The following is a 15323-nucleotide window of genomic DNA, read 5'->3' as shown; positions in this document are numbered from 1 at the left end:
TTCAAAGTGGTCTATAGAGCATGGGTTGTTGTTCCCATGTCTACCTCCAGACCCCGTGTCTCCTGCCAAGCATCCCCCTCACGCTGGACGGCCCCCCTGCAATCCACATAAGTGTGTCTCCATTCACGAGTCTTCCTGTGTCTTGTCTGCACGACCACCGCCCCAATCCACCCCCCGCCCTATCAAAGGCAGTTCGCACCGGGGTACTTGCGCTGGCAAGTGGAGCTGTCAGGGAGCGATAAAGGCCAAGAGGTGCCAAAGACCATGTACACTTCAAAGTGGTCTATAGAGCATGGGTTGTTGTTCCCATGTCTACCTCCAGACCCCGTGTCTCCTGCCAAGCATCCCCCTCACGCTGGACGGCCCCCCTGCAATCCACATAAGTGTGTCTCCATTCACGAGTCTTCCTGTGTCTTGTCTGCACGACCACCGCCCCAATCCACCCCCCGCCCTATCAAAGGCAGTTCGCACCGGGGTACTTGCGCTGGCAAGTGGAGCTGTCAGGGAGCGATAAAGGCCAAGAGGTGCCAAAGACCATGTACACTTCAAAGTGGTCTATAGAGCATGGGTTGTTGTTCCCATGTCTACCGCCAGACCCCGTGTCTCCTGCCAAGCATCCCCCCTCACGCTGGACGGCCCCCTGCAAACCGCATAATGCCACGACATATACACGTCATTCATTCACAAACACACCCCTGTTTCGAATTCTTTATAACCCACTTCATATTTATAATGAGAACTTCTTTGCACTTTGCTAGTCAACCCGTGAAGGTGCTGGTTATCTGCTCTTCGTCTCTGTGAACTTCCGTGACCACTTCGAGGAAACTCGTCAGTTTGCAACCTGTGAACTGCTCCCTGTTCTACGACAAGAAACTACTCTGATCCCTGCATCTAACTGTTTGCTCGTCAAGGTAAGGCCATGTACCATACTCATTTAGCGTCCAATTTCTTTTCGTTCAAGACAGTACATGCAAGGGACTAGTCACATGTTCTGAGTTTAGTCAAATTATTTTTCTATTTTTTTAAAGTTATTCAAATACTTATCCGCATGTGAATAACGTGTATAGTTCCAAGAACCAAAACATACCTTGCATTGAACCTTTTATGTGTCATTTAATTTTTTAACACATTGGTATTCATAGAGAATTGTTGATCTTTACTTTTCAGAACTTTCCACAATGCCTGCCTGTTCCATTGGCGGTTGCCCTTCGAAGACCCATAATAAATCTGAGGGTACTATAATGCATGTTTTCCCTAAGACAATAGATCAGATAAGAGAATGGGTCCGATATTGCGGATATCCACCCTCTGAGCTTGAAAGTAGAGTCCTAGAAGTCTTTGCGGACAAGAGTTGTGATCGATACCGCATCTGCAGCAGGCACTTTACCTCTGACATGTACTCCACATCATTGCTAATAAAGAAGAACACACGACGAGCGAGGCGAAAATTGCTCTCAACCGCTATTCCCACTCTATTCGTCCACATCCCTCCACTGGTGAGTCAAGTTTACGTATTTATCTCTCGGCCTTGCGGTAGTGTGTAGCATTAGCTAACAATAATTTCCCCATTTATGTATCCACTCAATATGAAGGCGGAAGATTCTCCATCCGTGTCGTTATTGCAGTCATCAGCCACTTCAAGCGCCTATCGGGTAATCTTACTTGGCTATTCTGCCACTGACTTGTTTTAGGCATGTAAATCAATAGTTTTAATTTATCGTGTAATTTTTTACCTAATGGTACACCCTTGTACTCGTCCTCTAGTCTTTGTTTTCAGTTATAATTATTGTTATCCAAAATAATTCAAGTACTGTCTTTCAGGGAGATGCTGAGGAGTCCAACGTACTGACGACTACCGTTGATGTCACTCAGATGCTCGAGGTACGTTTCAGGACAGTTCCATCGATGGAGATCATCAGATCTTGCATTCTTGTAGCGTGATTGTTACACACAATGTTTCTTTCGTTTTTAGCCATTGATATGTCCTTCTGTCGTCGCCCTCCTATGTGTCTTCTTTTTTCAATATTGTGTTTCATTACTAATGAAAGTCCTATGTTTCAGGGAGTCGATGGAGCATTAGTCCAAGAAGAAGGGGGAGCGTGCAGTTACGGGTCGGCGCAACAGCTTGCAGAAGTGTGCACCGCAGTCACATCGTCCCTTGATGTTCTTATGCATTTCGAGGTATGGATACTGACAGCTCGATCAAGCGAGATCATATGACTTGATTACATCCGCTATACTTCCTTCTTTATTAACGCAAGTACTATGTTTCAGGGAGATGACGGAGCTTCTTCTACAAGAACATCACCCCTAGTAGTTGATGCAGAATTCTGGGTGGTGACACTTCCAACGATCGAGCAAATCGAATCATATTTAGATATCCATTATTTATTTTAGACAACTGATCATTTGTGCAGGTCTATTTAGATGAGCCGTTCACGCCTGCACAAACTTTCTGTTCTTTTTATCAAAATAGAAAACCATACTAATGCAATTACTGTGTTTCAGGGAGTCACTGAAGCATCATCTTCAATAATATCATCAATGGAAGTCTATGAGGAGCCCGAGGTATGGATCTTGACAGTTCCTTCTAACTAGATCAACAATGCGTGAATAATTGTCATTTGAATGTTCTACACAAAGCGTTCATTCGTGTTTTGCTATTGAGATGTATGTGGGTATTGGTCCCCAAGTACATTTTGTGTTTTCGATATTATTATACATACTAATGAAAGTTCTATGTTTCAGGGAGTCGATGGAGCGTCAGTGCGTGATGGATGTGCTTATCAGGAAAACATAGTCGTTGCAGCGCAAGAGGAAGTGGAGACATGCACACACGAGTCGGAGCAACAGCGTCCTGATGTTGAAGTTCGAGGCAAGAAAGTTTCAAAGAAAAGAAAGCAAAAGAAGGTTAGTGTCCTGGTCACTATATTATGTTGTTTTTCACTGTTAATAGTTCAATACTGTAAGTTGTGTTTAAACTGAACACCCCTTTTCCAATCTGTCCTCTAGTTGCGAGTGGGTGTACGAACTAGATCTACACAGACAGTGAAGCGAACGAGAGATGTTGCTTGTCAAACCTTTTGGCAGGGACTTGAGACTGGAGAAGCATCGTGCCAATGGGAAGAATATGAAGTGATTGACAACGGAGCTATACCACCACCAGCCATTGATAGTGAATGTCCTCCTGGTGGTTCGGATGCAGTCGGAGATCAATTCACAGAATCCACACCCGCAAAAACTAAGACCGCGAGAAAGTTGAAGAAATTGTTTTATTCACCCATCGCCGGAGAAGGAACAGATGTTGCAATGGAAGAGAATGAAGTAGACGACAATGAAACACCATCAATATCACTGAACATAGCGGAAGACGATATCAGAGATTCTACCTTTCATGTGAGTGACATGTCCTCAACGTTACAGGCCGAACCAGCTGGGATGCAGAGTGACAGTATAAGGAAAGAGGCCAAATTCATTGTATTCGATAGTTGTTTGATTGATATTATTATTCGGATTAAATGTGGGCATTTGGTAGGTGGGGAAGTATGTGGGGAGCCATTGATTAATGTGACTCGTGCAATTCGAGGCACTAACCTTAAAATACATGCCACCTGTACAAAATATCATCCTTTCACATGGTCTGCACAACCTATGCTGGGACAACTGCCAGCAGGCAATCTACTTTGTGCAGCGGCTGCACTTTTTAGTGGTTCAAGTTTTAAAAAATTAGAGTCTTTCTTTCAGTTTGTGGGAATCCATTTCATTGCGAAAACTCAGTTCTACAAATACCAAACCGATTATCTATTTCCAGCCATTAGCGAAGCTTGGAGAATGGAAAAAATGTCTATTGATAGTACATTCGCGGGCAAACGGTTCAGGCTAGCCGGTGATGGACAGTGCGACAGCCCAGGATTTTCAGCCAAGTACTGCACCTACCACTTTCAGGACATGGAAAGTAAGAAAATTGTTAGTTCGGTGGTCGTGCAGGTGTCACAAAGTACATCCTCAGTGGCCATGGAGAAAGTTGGCTTTGTAGCATCATTGCAAGAACTACAATCGCGGGGAATGGTGATCGACCTGATAGCCACGGACAGACACGTTTCAATTGCCAAGACAATGAGAGAACAGTACAAAAATATAAATCACCAATTTGACGTTTGGCATCTTGCAAAATCAATCAATAAAAAATTGTCGGCTGCAGGTAAAAAAAAAGAATTGCAAGGTATTTCACAGTGGTCCAAGTCAATCAGCAACCATCTTTGGTGGAGCTCAAAAACATGTCGAGGGTCGTTGGAAATTCTACTGGAAAAATGGCGGTCAGTAATGCCACACTGTACAAACGTTCATCGATGGAACACGAACCAACATTTCCACAATTGTGAACATGGCCATTTGTCCACAGAGGAGGCACGGAAGAAGAAGTGGTTGATTCCTTCATCACCCACTCACAAAGCTATTGAAAAGATTGTATTTGATAAAACTATAACAAAAGCTTTGAGTGGACTCACGGAATTCTGCCACACAGGAGATTTGGAGGTGTTCCACAATATGTGCCTAAAGTACAGGCCAAAACGATTGCATTTTGGCATGGAGGGCATGATAAATCGGACTCTTTTAGCGGTCTTGGCACATAACCATAATGTTGGCCGTCAACAAAGTAGGACGACCGGAACTTTAGGGACGCTTCGCTACAATAAGGCCTTCACTAAAAGAAGTAAACAATGGGTGATCAAACCAGTGTTTGAGGATATGCAATATGAGTTTATTGAGAAACTTATTGTTGACGTCCTAGATAGGCACATAAATGGAATTGTGAACGAACCTGTGCAGGGGACAACTGCATTGCCACCCAACATTGCCTCTGTTCCATGTCCACCTAAAGAAGAACTCATTGAGAAATACACATCACGGTTTAAATGATTGTAATTTGATTGTCTGTTCTCTCGAGTCTCCTCATGTCGCAGGCCCATTGAATATGTGTATCTATCCAACCTTGTTCATTTGCGCATTAAATTAAACCAAACAGTAATATAAATCATTTTTCAAAAAATATAGAATGTCTCCGTATTTATGGTTCTGTGGGGCTGCAAAGCACGCAGACAAAATGCAAAGATAGAGTGTAAATTTCAAGTCCTGTGAGAATGCCTTACACTGAATGTAGCTAACTAGGAATGTGTGCTCGTTCAAAGTGAAGGTCAGCTGCTTTGATTTTTTCTCGGGTGCCAGAATGGCCCACGACTCAGTATAAGGTTCTATTGTTATTTGACCTTGACAGGCCGGGACCACGTAAGAAACGATAATGAATATAATTTCAGAAACGAAAGCCATTTCATGTTCGTTCATTAGAAGAAATAACGTCGGCATAGAAGGAGTGGTATTTCGGGGCTGCCCTACGCACAGACACAATGGAAAATGCAAATATAATGTAAGTAACTCTTTAGATGAGTTTATACCGCAATTTAATTACTATACAGTAGCTTTAAAGACGGGTTAAGTTGTACTTGTTCGTTCTATGTGGCATATTGTTTTGTACCGCGCACTATCTTGGGGAGAACCGTCTCCTTTTACGGAAGCACCTCAAAACCTTTGCTTCTGCTTTCTCTCTCCCTCTCCCCTGCTACAACTGGTCCACTGTCTGCGATCTCGGTCCTGGGCCCTTCCACTCTCCACCTGCACTCCCTGTCAACCCCTGCACTGAGGGACTGTCTCAGTATCCTACAGCCCCCCCTTGACGTTTAAAACCCAGTTGCACTGTCCTAGCTATGAAATAATTTCCCGACCGAATATATAAAATGAATAATTTTAATGAAGATCTGATGGTGAGACTAATTTAATTTTTTATGTTTTTCAAACAGGTACTTCACCCATTATTGTCTGTGTCACGAGTACCAGACACCGGCGGATGGCTTTTATAACCGCCAGTTGCTTCTCCGCGTGAACAACGTTACCACCCTGACCATTTTATGGGACGATCGCCAAGTACAAGTATGCCCTTACGCGGTCATAACGGCTAGATGCAACATACAGACCGTTGTGGTGGCCTAGTGCCTCGTCGTTGGAACAGCCATGCGATTATCAGTGCGACCGAAGAGCTTATTTTATCGTAAACCAACACCCTGTGTACTGCACACGAACATCGCTTGCCTCAAGACGAACTATTTTGGATCGAGAGCAAATAAAAATGAAAATCGCTGAATATTCTCTAAACATTTGATGTCCAATAAATGTACTTTGCCAAATGTACAATCTTGCAGTTTGCTTTTAAACCACAGTTTCATATTCCGAATTGTGGCGCTGTATTGTGAGATGATCTAAGACCCTGTGTACAGCAAAGGAACATCGCGTGCCTCAAAACGAACTTTTTGGAACGTGAGCAAATAAAAATGAAAATCGCTGAATATTCTCTAAACATTTGATGTCAAATAAATGTACTTTACCAAATTTACAATCGTGCGGTTTGATTTAAAAGTACAGTTTCATAATGCGAATTGTGGCGCGCTGTGCTGTGTGAGCTGATCTGTGTTGATTTCCGGGTTCTGTGTGGAGTCGCGTAGAAGACGCCTGGGCGCGTTTGCCTACGCAGCACAGTCACGTCACGGATAGAGGCGGGGAATATGAATGTTTTGATAAAGTCTGTTTCAGGGGCGGGGGATTTGATTTAGTGCCGCAAAAGCAGGTGAGCCAGGGCGATGCGGCAAGTGATAGGATTATCAGAAAATGGCGGCTGATTTCGAGTGCGTTAATGGACGAAAAGTCGGGTAAGGTCCATAGGAAAGTTTTCTACGATCTACCGAGTTATGCTTAAAAACACATGGCCGAACCGTAGGGACAATAAAAAAAAAGTCCCGGAACTCTCCTTTAAGACACTCAACCTCAGTCGCTCGTAACTTTATCAAGATAGCATACGAAAATGACTGAAATATTTAAGATTTCAGATTGAATGAATAAAGTGATATTTTTGATACATTTTTGCAGAAATATGTAAATAATATTGCAGGTTCCTGAAAATGTGTCAACATAGATGCTCTCTATCTTCAAAAAACGTTCTTGAATGTTTCGTTTTGTCTTTTAGGTGGCGCTTTAGCACTACCTAGAAGCAGAAACGGTGGCTTTGGAGCAGAGATCAGAGGGAGTTTGGATTTGAGGAGGTAAACACAACTTCTGGGTGTTGTTTGTATTTGTACCCACCCTTTGACCACCATGCTAGCTCTATCGTGCAGTAACATCAAGCTTTGTGATGTTCATAGCCTGCCAGTGTGATATCTAAGCAGCCTTAGGATAGTTAACGGATTAATTGCAGCTGTAGATGAGCTTCTGGTTTATTAAAATGCTGCGACCCTGTGCGCCTTCATCCAGTGGCTTTATAAGCAATGTAGGCACTTCACTCGTGTACATTGTACTAATATCCTGTTAATAAAAGAGAATCGGCAAAGCCTGCAGTTTTGGTTTATGGAGGGATTTGTCAGCCACAGCCATCACATGCCCAGGTACTCAACCCATTTTCCAGCTGTTGTCATTTTATGGCCAGGTAGATACATTATGGCACTGCCTGCAATCTGCCTAACCCATACCTACACAAAAGCTCAAACTGTTGGCTTTGCCAATGCGTTTTACCTTAGTTGGTACCTATTGAAAGGGGATGGAGAACTCTTCTTGTTAGCCCATCATTGCGACACTGGTAGAGTTAGCAATTCTGAATGCATCTGTGCGGTTTAGCCAAATAATAAGTAATCAGAACAGTGATAGTAACTGCATGGGTGGCTTATATTGCATGTTCCACTGATGTTTCATGTGCTAGCATGTTTTCTGTTCTGAGCACGTTTCAGGAAAAATATATTATAATGCTAACATTACAGTTTAAATATGCCTTTAAAGCTGCCTTTGACCCCGATATAAATATATATCTTTCTTTTAGTTTCAATACGGTACATCAGTACCCGTATGCCTGGTTACCTAGGAGATCATAAAACATCTGCAACAATGAAAGACTTTATAAAAGACAGTTGATTAGCACTGGATACAATATAAAGCAATTATTATGGACAGAAAGATCATGCAACCAGCATTCACACAAACACGCACAGTTGCGCGCACACAGACACACACACCCACACACACCCACACATCGGCACATGCCTCCCCCTTTGTGCACCACATTCTTGTTCGTGTTTCATCCACTCTCGCCTCTCCTCCCTCATAATACTTGTTCTTCTCTTCTGCTTGTCTCTTACATGGATATCCTCCCTACTCTCCGGATGGCCTAGGCTCCTCTTACTACTCCAACATCATCTCTTCTCTCCACTCCCATCCCACAAGCTATCCCCTGCCCTTCAGATCATGTGGACCCTCCCTAGCCCCTGTGCAATCGTCTTCTCGCTCTCAGCCAACAAACTTGCCTCTGATGACTATTCAAAACTCTTCAGCTTCCCTTTCCACACTCCTTCTCCTCCATCTGCCTACCATCCATTACTTTGACTCCTTTCTCTCTACTATCCTTCTCAACTAACGAGCTGGAGCACATGCTCCATGCTGCCAACCCATTTTGTGCTCCAAGGGCAATCAGGGGCCTAGAACCCCTAAACCTCATTTACTCCACCCATTAATTTAACCTCTCCCTTGCCTCCTAGCCTTCTCTAGTTGCTACTAAATAGCTACTGTCCTATCCATCCTAAAAATAACCGTGCTAGCTACTGGTCTGCCCCTCTACTCACACACTACTAAAAATCCTAGTTCGTGAAGTGGTAAACTGCCCAACTATTTTCTTGGAAATTAGTGAACTCTGCAAGCCCCTCGATTCTGGGTTCCATGATAGGTTTTTTAATGGAAACTGCATTCACCCATGTCTCCAAATTCCCCACAAATTCCCACAACCACAAACTCTCCTCACTTTGTAGCCTCCATGTTCTCGCTGTTGTCTTCAACACCATTGGTTACTCTTATCTTCTATGCATGTCCTCTAACATTGGCATAAGTGATTCTGCCTTCGACTCGATCACCTTCTACTTATTGGATTGATCCTTCTCTGTCTCATAGAACACTGGGACCCCCGTTCCTACCGACTTCCACTGGGGGATCCACAGGGGTAATATCGTAGCCCACTTCTCTTTGCACTTTTCTTCTCCTCTCTCTGTAACATAATCTCTTACTTTGGCTCCCACCATCTCTTCGAAGTCAACACCCCAATCTTCTTCTCCTTCCAATACTCTAGCTCTGAGCTATCCCCCACATATCTAAATGTCTCTCTGTCATTCATTGAAGATGGCATTTAAGTGTCTAATGTGTAACACTTGCCTCCATGCCACACATATTCTTCCCTCCACTGTATACTTTCCCTGGAACTCCTCACCACATTTCCATGGCTTGTAACCTTGGGGTTCTCTTTGACAGCAATTTAAAGTTTTATCAATGTATTTCCTCTACTACTACAGCTTCCAGGATACACCTAGTGAACATGTGGAAGATCCATTCACACTGAACCTACCAGGATACTAAAACCTTAATTTCAACTCTTGTGCTTACGTGTCTAGATTACTGGTCTATCCTTTTTTTGGGCCTCCCTTTCTACTATTTTGTCTCCTGTACAAAAAACTCAGTGTCACTACTCACACCCTCTACAACCTTTCTGGTTCCTACCCTACATCTGCCAACTGGCTTCAAGAGTATGGCTCCCCATGCAACACCAGCCAATCTACAAATTGGTTTTCCTTGTATTCTGATCAATTCATTGGCTGTCCTACCTCTCCACCTGGCTAGCACTGTCTCCCTTCACACCACACATCTCATCCTGCATTCTGGCATCCTACTCAACCTGTCATATCCTTGTCCACTCTGTACTCCATCCTTCTTCGTCTCACCTCATGCTATTTATATACTTACTTGTATTATTCTGTGTAATACAAAACAACAAAAATATATTGCATGAAAGGTCTTTCATTTGGAGACCACAATGCAGTGGTACTGAATACTGCAAAACACACATCCCCCTCATTTCAAACCGCCAGCCTCATGTTTGTCCCCATGTGCAGGAAAAGCACCCCAAACCTGTAAACCCCTTTGTCTTCAACATGGCCATGTATTCACATCGTTCTCGGCCCCAGCTCAAAACATCTATTAATTGGCAGCGCAATGACCGGCTTCTGATTAAGAATCCTACCACTGTATCTCCTTAAGTTATCTTACTCGGTGCTCTCATTACACAGTGGCACAGAACTTAGTACTTACCCTTCTAAGATTCCCAGAACCAGCCTCCCTCACAATTCAGTCTCACCCTAAGTTGTACTGACTGCAGCAGGGCCACGATCATCCGTGTAGCACTCTTAAAATGATCAGTGCACCAAAGCATGAAGCAAAGGGATACTGCCAATGCCAATGACACAGAGGATAACCACTGCATCACCCACCGTGGAAATAGTTGAATTATGAGATCTAGTAAATGTGAAAAGGGACTAGTTCCAAATTTGAGAGACTTGGCATTCGACAGATATGAATACTCACACTCAGCACATCCAAATCTGTAAGAGGTGAATTAGTGGGTATGTATGTGATCTGATGGTCCAGGCGTGCAATAATATGCTATGGAAGGTAATCGGATCACTGATGCCATTCAAACATATTCATGAAAACCATTGTCAACCCGAAATAAGAATTTTCTCGAGAGTTATGTGTGATGCAGAAATCCCATGTGGAAAGTGGGTGGATACAAGGCTCCCACTTCCGAGCTCTCGGTTGGTGGTGTAGAGGGCATACTCATGGGTCGCCATACCCCCCGCGGTGTAGCCTAATCAAGAATTCTCCCGAACCTCCATATCAATGAAAACTAGTAATCTACAAATAACAGGTTTGGAGGCTGCTGCTGCTGCCATTTTGTCCATCCATTGCTGAGGTAGAGGGAAGGCTGTTTGACAGTGCCTACACATGCACCTCTGGGCAGCAGATAGGTCTGTTAGGATCGACCGACAGCAGTGTGTTGGAAACCCCATCAAGTCAGATAGGCTGATGCAATATATCTACTCTGGGTTCTCTTACAAGTCTGCTACCCTTATCTTTCCCATAGTAGCTAAGATATCAAAGATATGACCCCAGTATATGGCCAGTTTGGGACACCAACACTTGATGTGTACAATATCAGCCTCCGAGTCCCTCCACCTCTCGCATTTACTATGTTTGTCATCCGGCTGTACGCAGTCGCTGTGGGGAGGAGAGCCAACCATGAAACAACTTAATTTATGAAAATGTTGTCTGTGATTTCCTCATCTTTGCAGTATAGCAGGTCAGGGTTGCGTTCCACTGGCAGCCGCTGAAGGAGCGTTTCAGTTCATTTTCCCCTTTATATCTTAATGTAGTAATGTAGTTGATAATTTATCATAATGCTGTCTCCCTTTTGCGGGGAAGTAATTATGTACATGTATATAATGGTTAAGGGGTATGATGGAGTGTGGGTGGTCTGTGTAGGGGTAAAAGGGAAGGGGAAAGGGGGACATGGGGGCAACCCCCATAAATATTTTTTTAACAATTTGAAGTAATAGCAGCCAAGTAAATTACCACAAAGCAGTTAAATTAATTGTAATTACGTAGACCCCATAATATATGGCATCTACCACAGTGCAATAAGCATTGTAAATAATGTATTTTCTCTCGCCCCAGGTACTAATCTAAAACTGCAATCAGTGCAGGCCTCCCCCTACTTTTGCAGATTTCCTAGCTTTCTCTAGACATGCTTTCATATGTATGTGTTTACATCTTTGGGCCATCACAAGTGTCAAAATGGCAGTATCATGTCATTTCGCCAATTATGTTAATTGCACCTGAATTTACCATAAATATAAATTGCATGTTTCCTATTTCCACCTCCACCAAGGGCTCCTCTTCAGGGTGTGCGGTTGTCAATAGGATTGGACACAAATTAGAATATGAATTTGTCCGGATAATGAAAAAGGGCCACTCCCTGCCATTGCAACTCCTTGGAATGGGGCATCTGTTCCCCCTGGCATCCTGTTAAATTGTGTTCCCTCCCCCTGCTGTAGTTGTTTTTCACATTGCCCTTGGTGGTCAGCCCCATAAGGGACTTATTTAGACCCCCACGCCCAAATTGCAGTTGTCCCATTCCTTGAGACCCTTGGAATCCCTGCCCTGGAGGTGATGACCCATAATTAAATCCCATCCCGGGCATGTTCCTGCACTCCCTTGCGAAATGCCCCCATTTCCCGCAATACCAACACTGTGATGTTCCCAATCCTCCTCCCCGGGTCCCTATCCCCCCAAAACCTCCTGCTCTTGCTCCTCAAAATCCTCCTGTTCCCCTTGGTGCTCCTCCATACTGCCACTGTGGGTTGGGGTCCTGCCCCACCTCCCCATTGTCCCTCTCCTCCTTTGCCCCATAGTGCTGCAATTGTGGCATTCACAATTTGCTCAGTGTCTCCTGTCCTTTCCCCCTGAGCCGGTGCCGTCACTGGTACTTGGACAACAACCTTATTTAGTTTCTTTTCCACTAGTTTTGGCTTGTCCATTTGCCACTTCTGGGCTGTGTCCCTGTCCCACTCCTTGATTCTCTTACGATGGTGTACTATTATACTTTGTATCTCTGCCCACCCTTTGGCCTCAACTCCCACAATTTTATCTAGTGCCTTCTGGACCTCTTTTGGTAAACCCCTCTTTACGATAAAATAGACAAATGGTACTGTCTTAACTCTCCACATTTTCTGTAATTTAAGAATAAACCTTACTGGGTCTTCATCATCACCCATTGTGCACTGCATTCAAGAATGTAAGTCAGGGGTGCTTTAATCAAATAATTTGTGTCCATTTGAGGCCATGGCACATACTGCGCTACCCCTACTCCTTTATATATAAGAGGCATCTGCATATCTATTTTGTTTTCGACCCCTTTTTTCTTCGGATTTTGTACTATCATCATTAAATCTGGTATAAATCTTGGTGTGTCCCTTCTCACTGCCTCTTGTAGTAGGGGCGGATTTCTCGCAACCTCCTCTCCTTGATCTTCTTCTTGCCCTGCCTCTTCATTATTTCTGCCACCTTGATCTGGCCCTCCTTTTTCCATTGCTTGTTCTACTTGTTGTCCCAGGACCATCCATACCCTCTGCCTATTATATTTTTCAACACAAACATTTCTTATTGCCCCCCGTTTGTCACCCCTTGTACCACAGGGTTTGATCCAGACACTGGAACCTGGGAACCAGATACGAACATGGATGCCTCCCACATTTATGCAGTGACTACTCCTGCAAGACACTAACTGCACCATGCACCCCCATCGACCACTGGAAGTCCATGAGTTTCCACACAGCTTCCGGGTACAGGTCAGTGGCTGGACTGGCAGGGCTCACAGCCCTTCACTAATTGTTTTTATCAGAATTCCACCCAATGCATTCACTTTTTAACCTTCACCATATACCATGTGATCCCCTAGGAAAACACCTGGTACTCCACTCTAAGTGGACCCTTTTCTTCTTTTTCCCCAGGGAGACCTTCATTATTAAGGCCCCAGAAGAAGATTGAGAATAAATACCAATCGAAACGTCAGTGTCCCCCGTGGTGCCCCATTGCAAGACCACCTTCGAGGAACACACAGAACTATCTTTATTCTTTAAACAGACGTCGGACCAGTCTCTCTCGGTCTTGGACCAACCGCGGCTGGCCATCATTATTAAAAGTATTGTAAAAGAATTGAATTGCAAAATATAATACTGGATACCATTTTAATTAAAAGGTTATGTTTCAATATGAAGTAATATGACATATACCTCTATTCCATGCTTTTGCTAAAACATCAGGTGTTTCTGCATATTAGTTACACAGACTTGTGATAAATTGCCTTTTTACTGCTATAACACAGTTCTTTACCAAGTTTTTGATTGAAATTATGTGACGTTAAAACTCTGATGCTTGACTGTGCTTTGCATGCTTTACTCTTTTCCTATATCCTTTATTCTAATTGAATGTTTGTTTTTACAAAAAAGTTACAAGAAAAAGCCACTTAAGAAATAAAATAAGGCTACCTTAAAAAAAACCCAGATATTGTTAATGGTTGTTTTCTCATCCCATGCTCGGGATCTATGTACCTCTGCATGGGTTCTTCAGGAAGGTTGATTCATTTGCTGCCTTAAATTGTGTGCAGCACACAGAACTCAGGGAGGACAGGACCACCCAATGTGTACACAGGCCAAGATCACGATGGCATGTGTCATGCTGCACAATATGTGTATCAGACGGAATGTGCCACTGCCCCCTGACGTTGAAATGCAACCACCTGATGAGGATGATGATGGTGATGAGGGCGGAGGTGACGGGAATGCTGGTCTTGCAAGAGGCGATGCCCAGGAGGGACGCGATGTGTGACAGCATCTGATCAACCAAATATTCTGAGACACATGGTTTAACTCTGTAGGATGGATATGGGTATTAGTGCACTGGTGACTGTGGTGAAGCGCACAATGGACCCTGTCACCAATAAAGTACACATACACAATGACGAAGTCCAAGCCTCTGTTTTGACTAGTCACCAGTGTATTTAGGTATAAGGAGATGAAAAAGTGCATGTCCCCAACTATCCCACCACCCTTTCACCCACCCCTCCCCCCACAACACTCCCGAAACACCCTTTTCCCCTTCCCCCACAACACTCCCGAAACACCCTTTCCCCCCTCACCCCACAACGACTCCATGTGTGCCTTGCACAATGTTGGTGTCCTGCTGCACACGTGCCAGCTAGACCCTGCTGTCCCTAATTCCCATTGCCACCACCACCATTAGGAGGTTGGGATGATGTGTGCCTCGTGGTGCGCATGGAGCGGCGGACGGGGCTTGTCTGCTTTGAACTCGCAGATGATGAGGAGGCTGTCTGTCCCTGTGGTGGTGGTGGGAACTGGCGGACCATCGCGTCTGCTAGGCGCGTGAGGACCTGCCTCAGTTGGCCAATCTCCATGCACAGACTGTTGGTACAGGCTTCCATCGCCTCCCTCGACTGCCTAGCAGTCTCCGTGATCTCGCCCCTGAGACGGGCAGCCTCTTCCACATGCTGCCCAACCAGCACTGTAATGTCCTCCTGGCGCTGCCTGATGGTGGCCAGGTCATGGCCACTGTGGCCAGCTCGTGGTGTGGCTGCTGCGCCTACCTCTACGTCCCGGACATCAGGTGATGCCACCGGTGGGCTCCAGCACCCTCCCGTGTTCTCCTCGCCAGACTGGCCATGGACACTGGATCCTGGTATGGCCGTGGAGTTGCTTCTGGGCTTCCTGGGGGGCGTGGGGGTGTGCATTTGCATGGTGAACTCTATAGGGTCCTACACATCTGACAGCGGCGCTGTG

At 44.6% G+C, this 15323-nt stretch overlaps 1 long non-coding RNA gene across 1 annotated transcript in view; it reads left to right on the top strand.

Moving 5' to 3' along the window:
* Positions 1-13925, top strand: part of LOC138452577 (uncharacterized) — a 116114-nt gene extending 102189 nt beyond the window's left edge. The window contains exons 2-4 of the long non-coding RNA XR_011260228.1: positions 7073-7148; positions 13164-13316; positions 13479-13925. This is a non-coding gene — a long non-coding RNA (uncharacterized lncRNA). The remainder of the gene's footprint in view (positions 1-7072; positions 7149-13163; positions 13317-13478) is intronic.
* The last annotated feature ends 1398 nt before the right edge of the window (positions 13926-15323 follow it).

Source organism: Ambystoma mexicanum, chromosome 4p, assembly GCF_040938575.1.
Source record: "Ambystoma mexicanum isolate Mex_15411 chromosome 4p, UKY_AmexF1_1, whole genome shotgun sequence".
NCBI classification, from domain to species: Eukaryota; Metazoa; Chordata; class Amphibia; order Caudata; family Ambystomatidae; genus Ambystoma; species Ambystoma mexicanum.
Note: the sequence above shows the minus strand (reverse complement) of the source record. Positions and strands in the feature narration are given on the sequence as shown.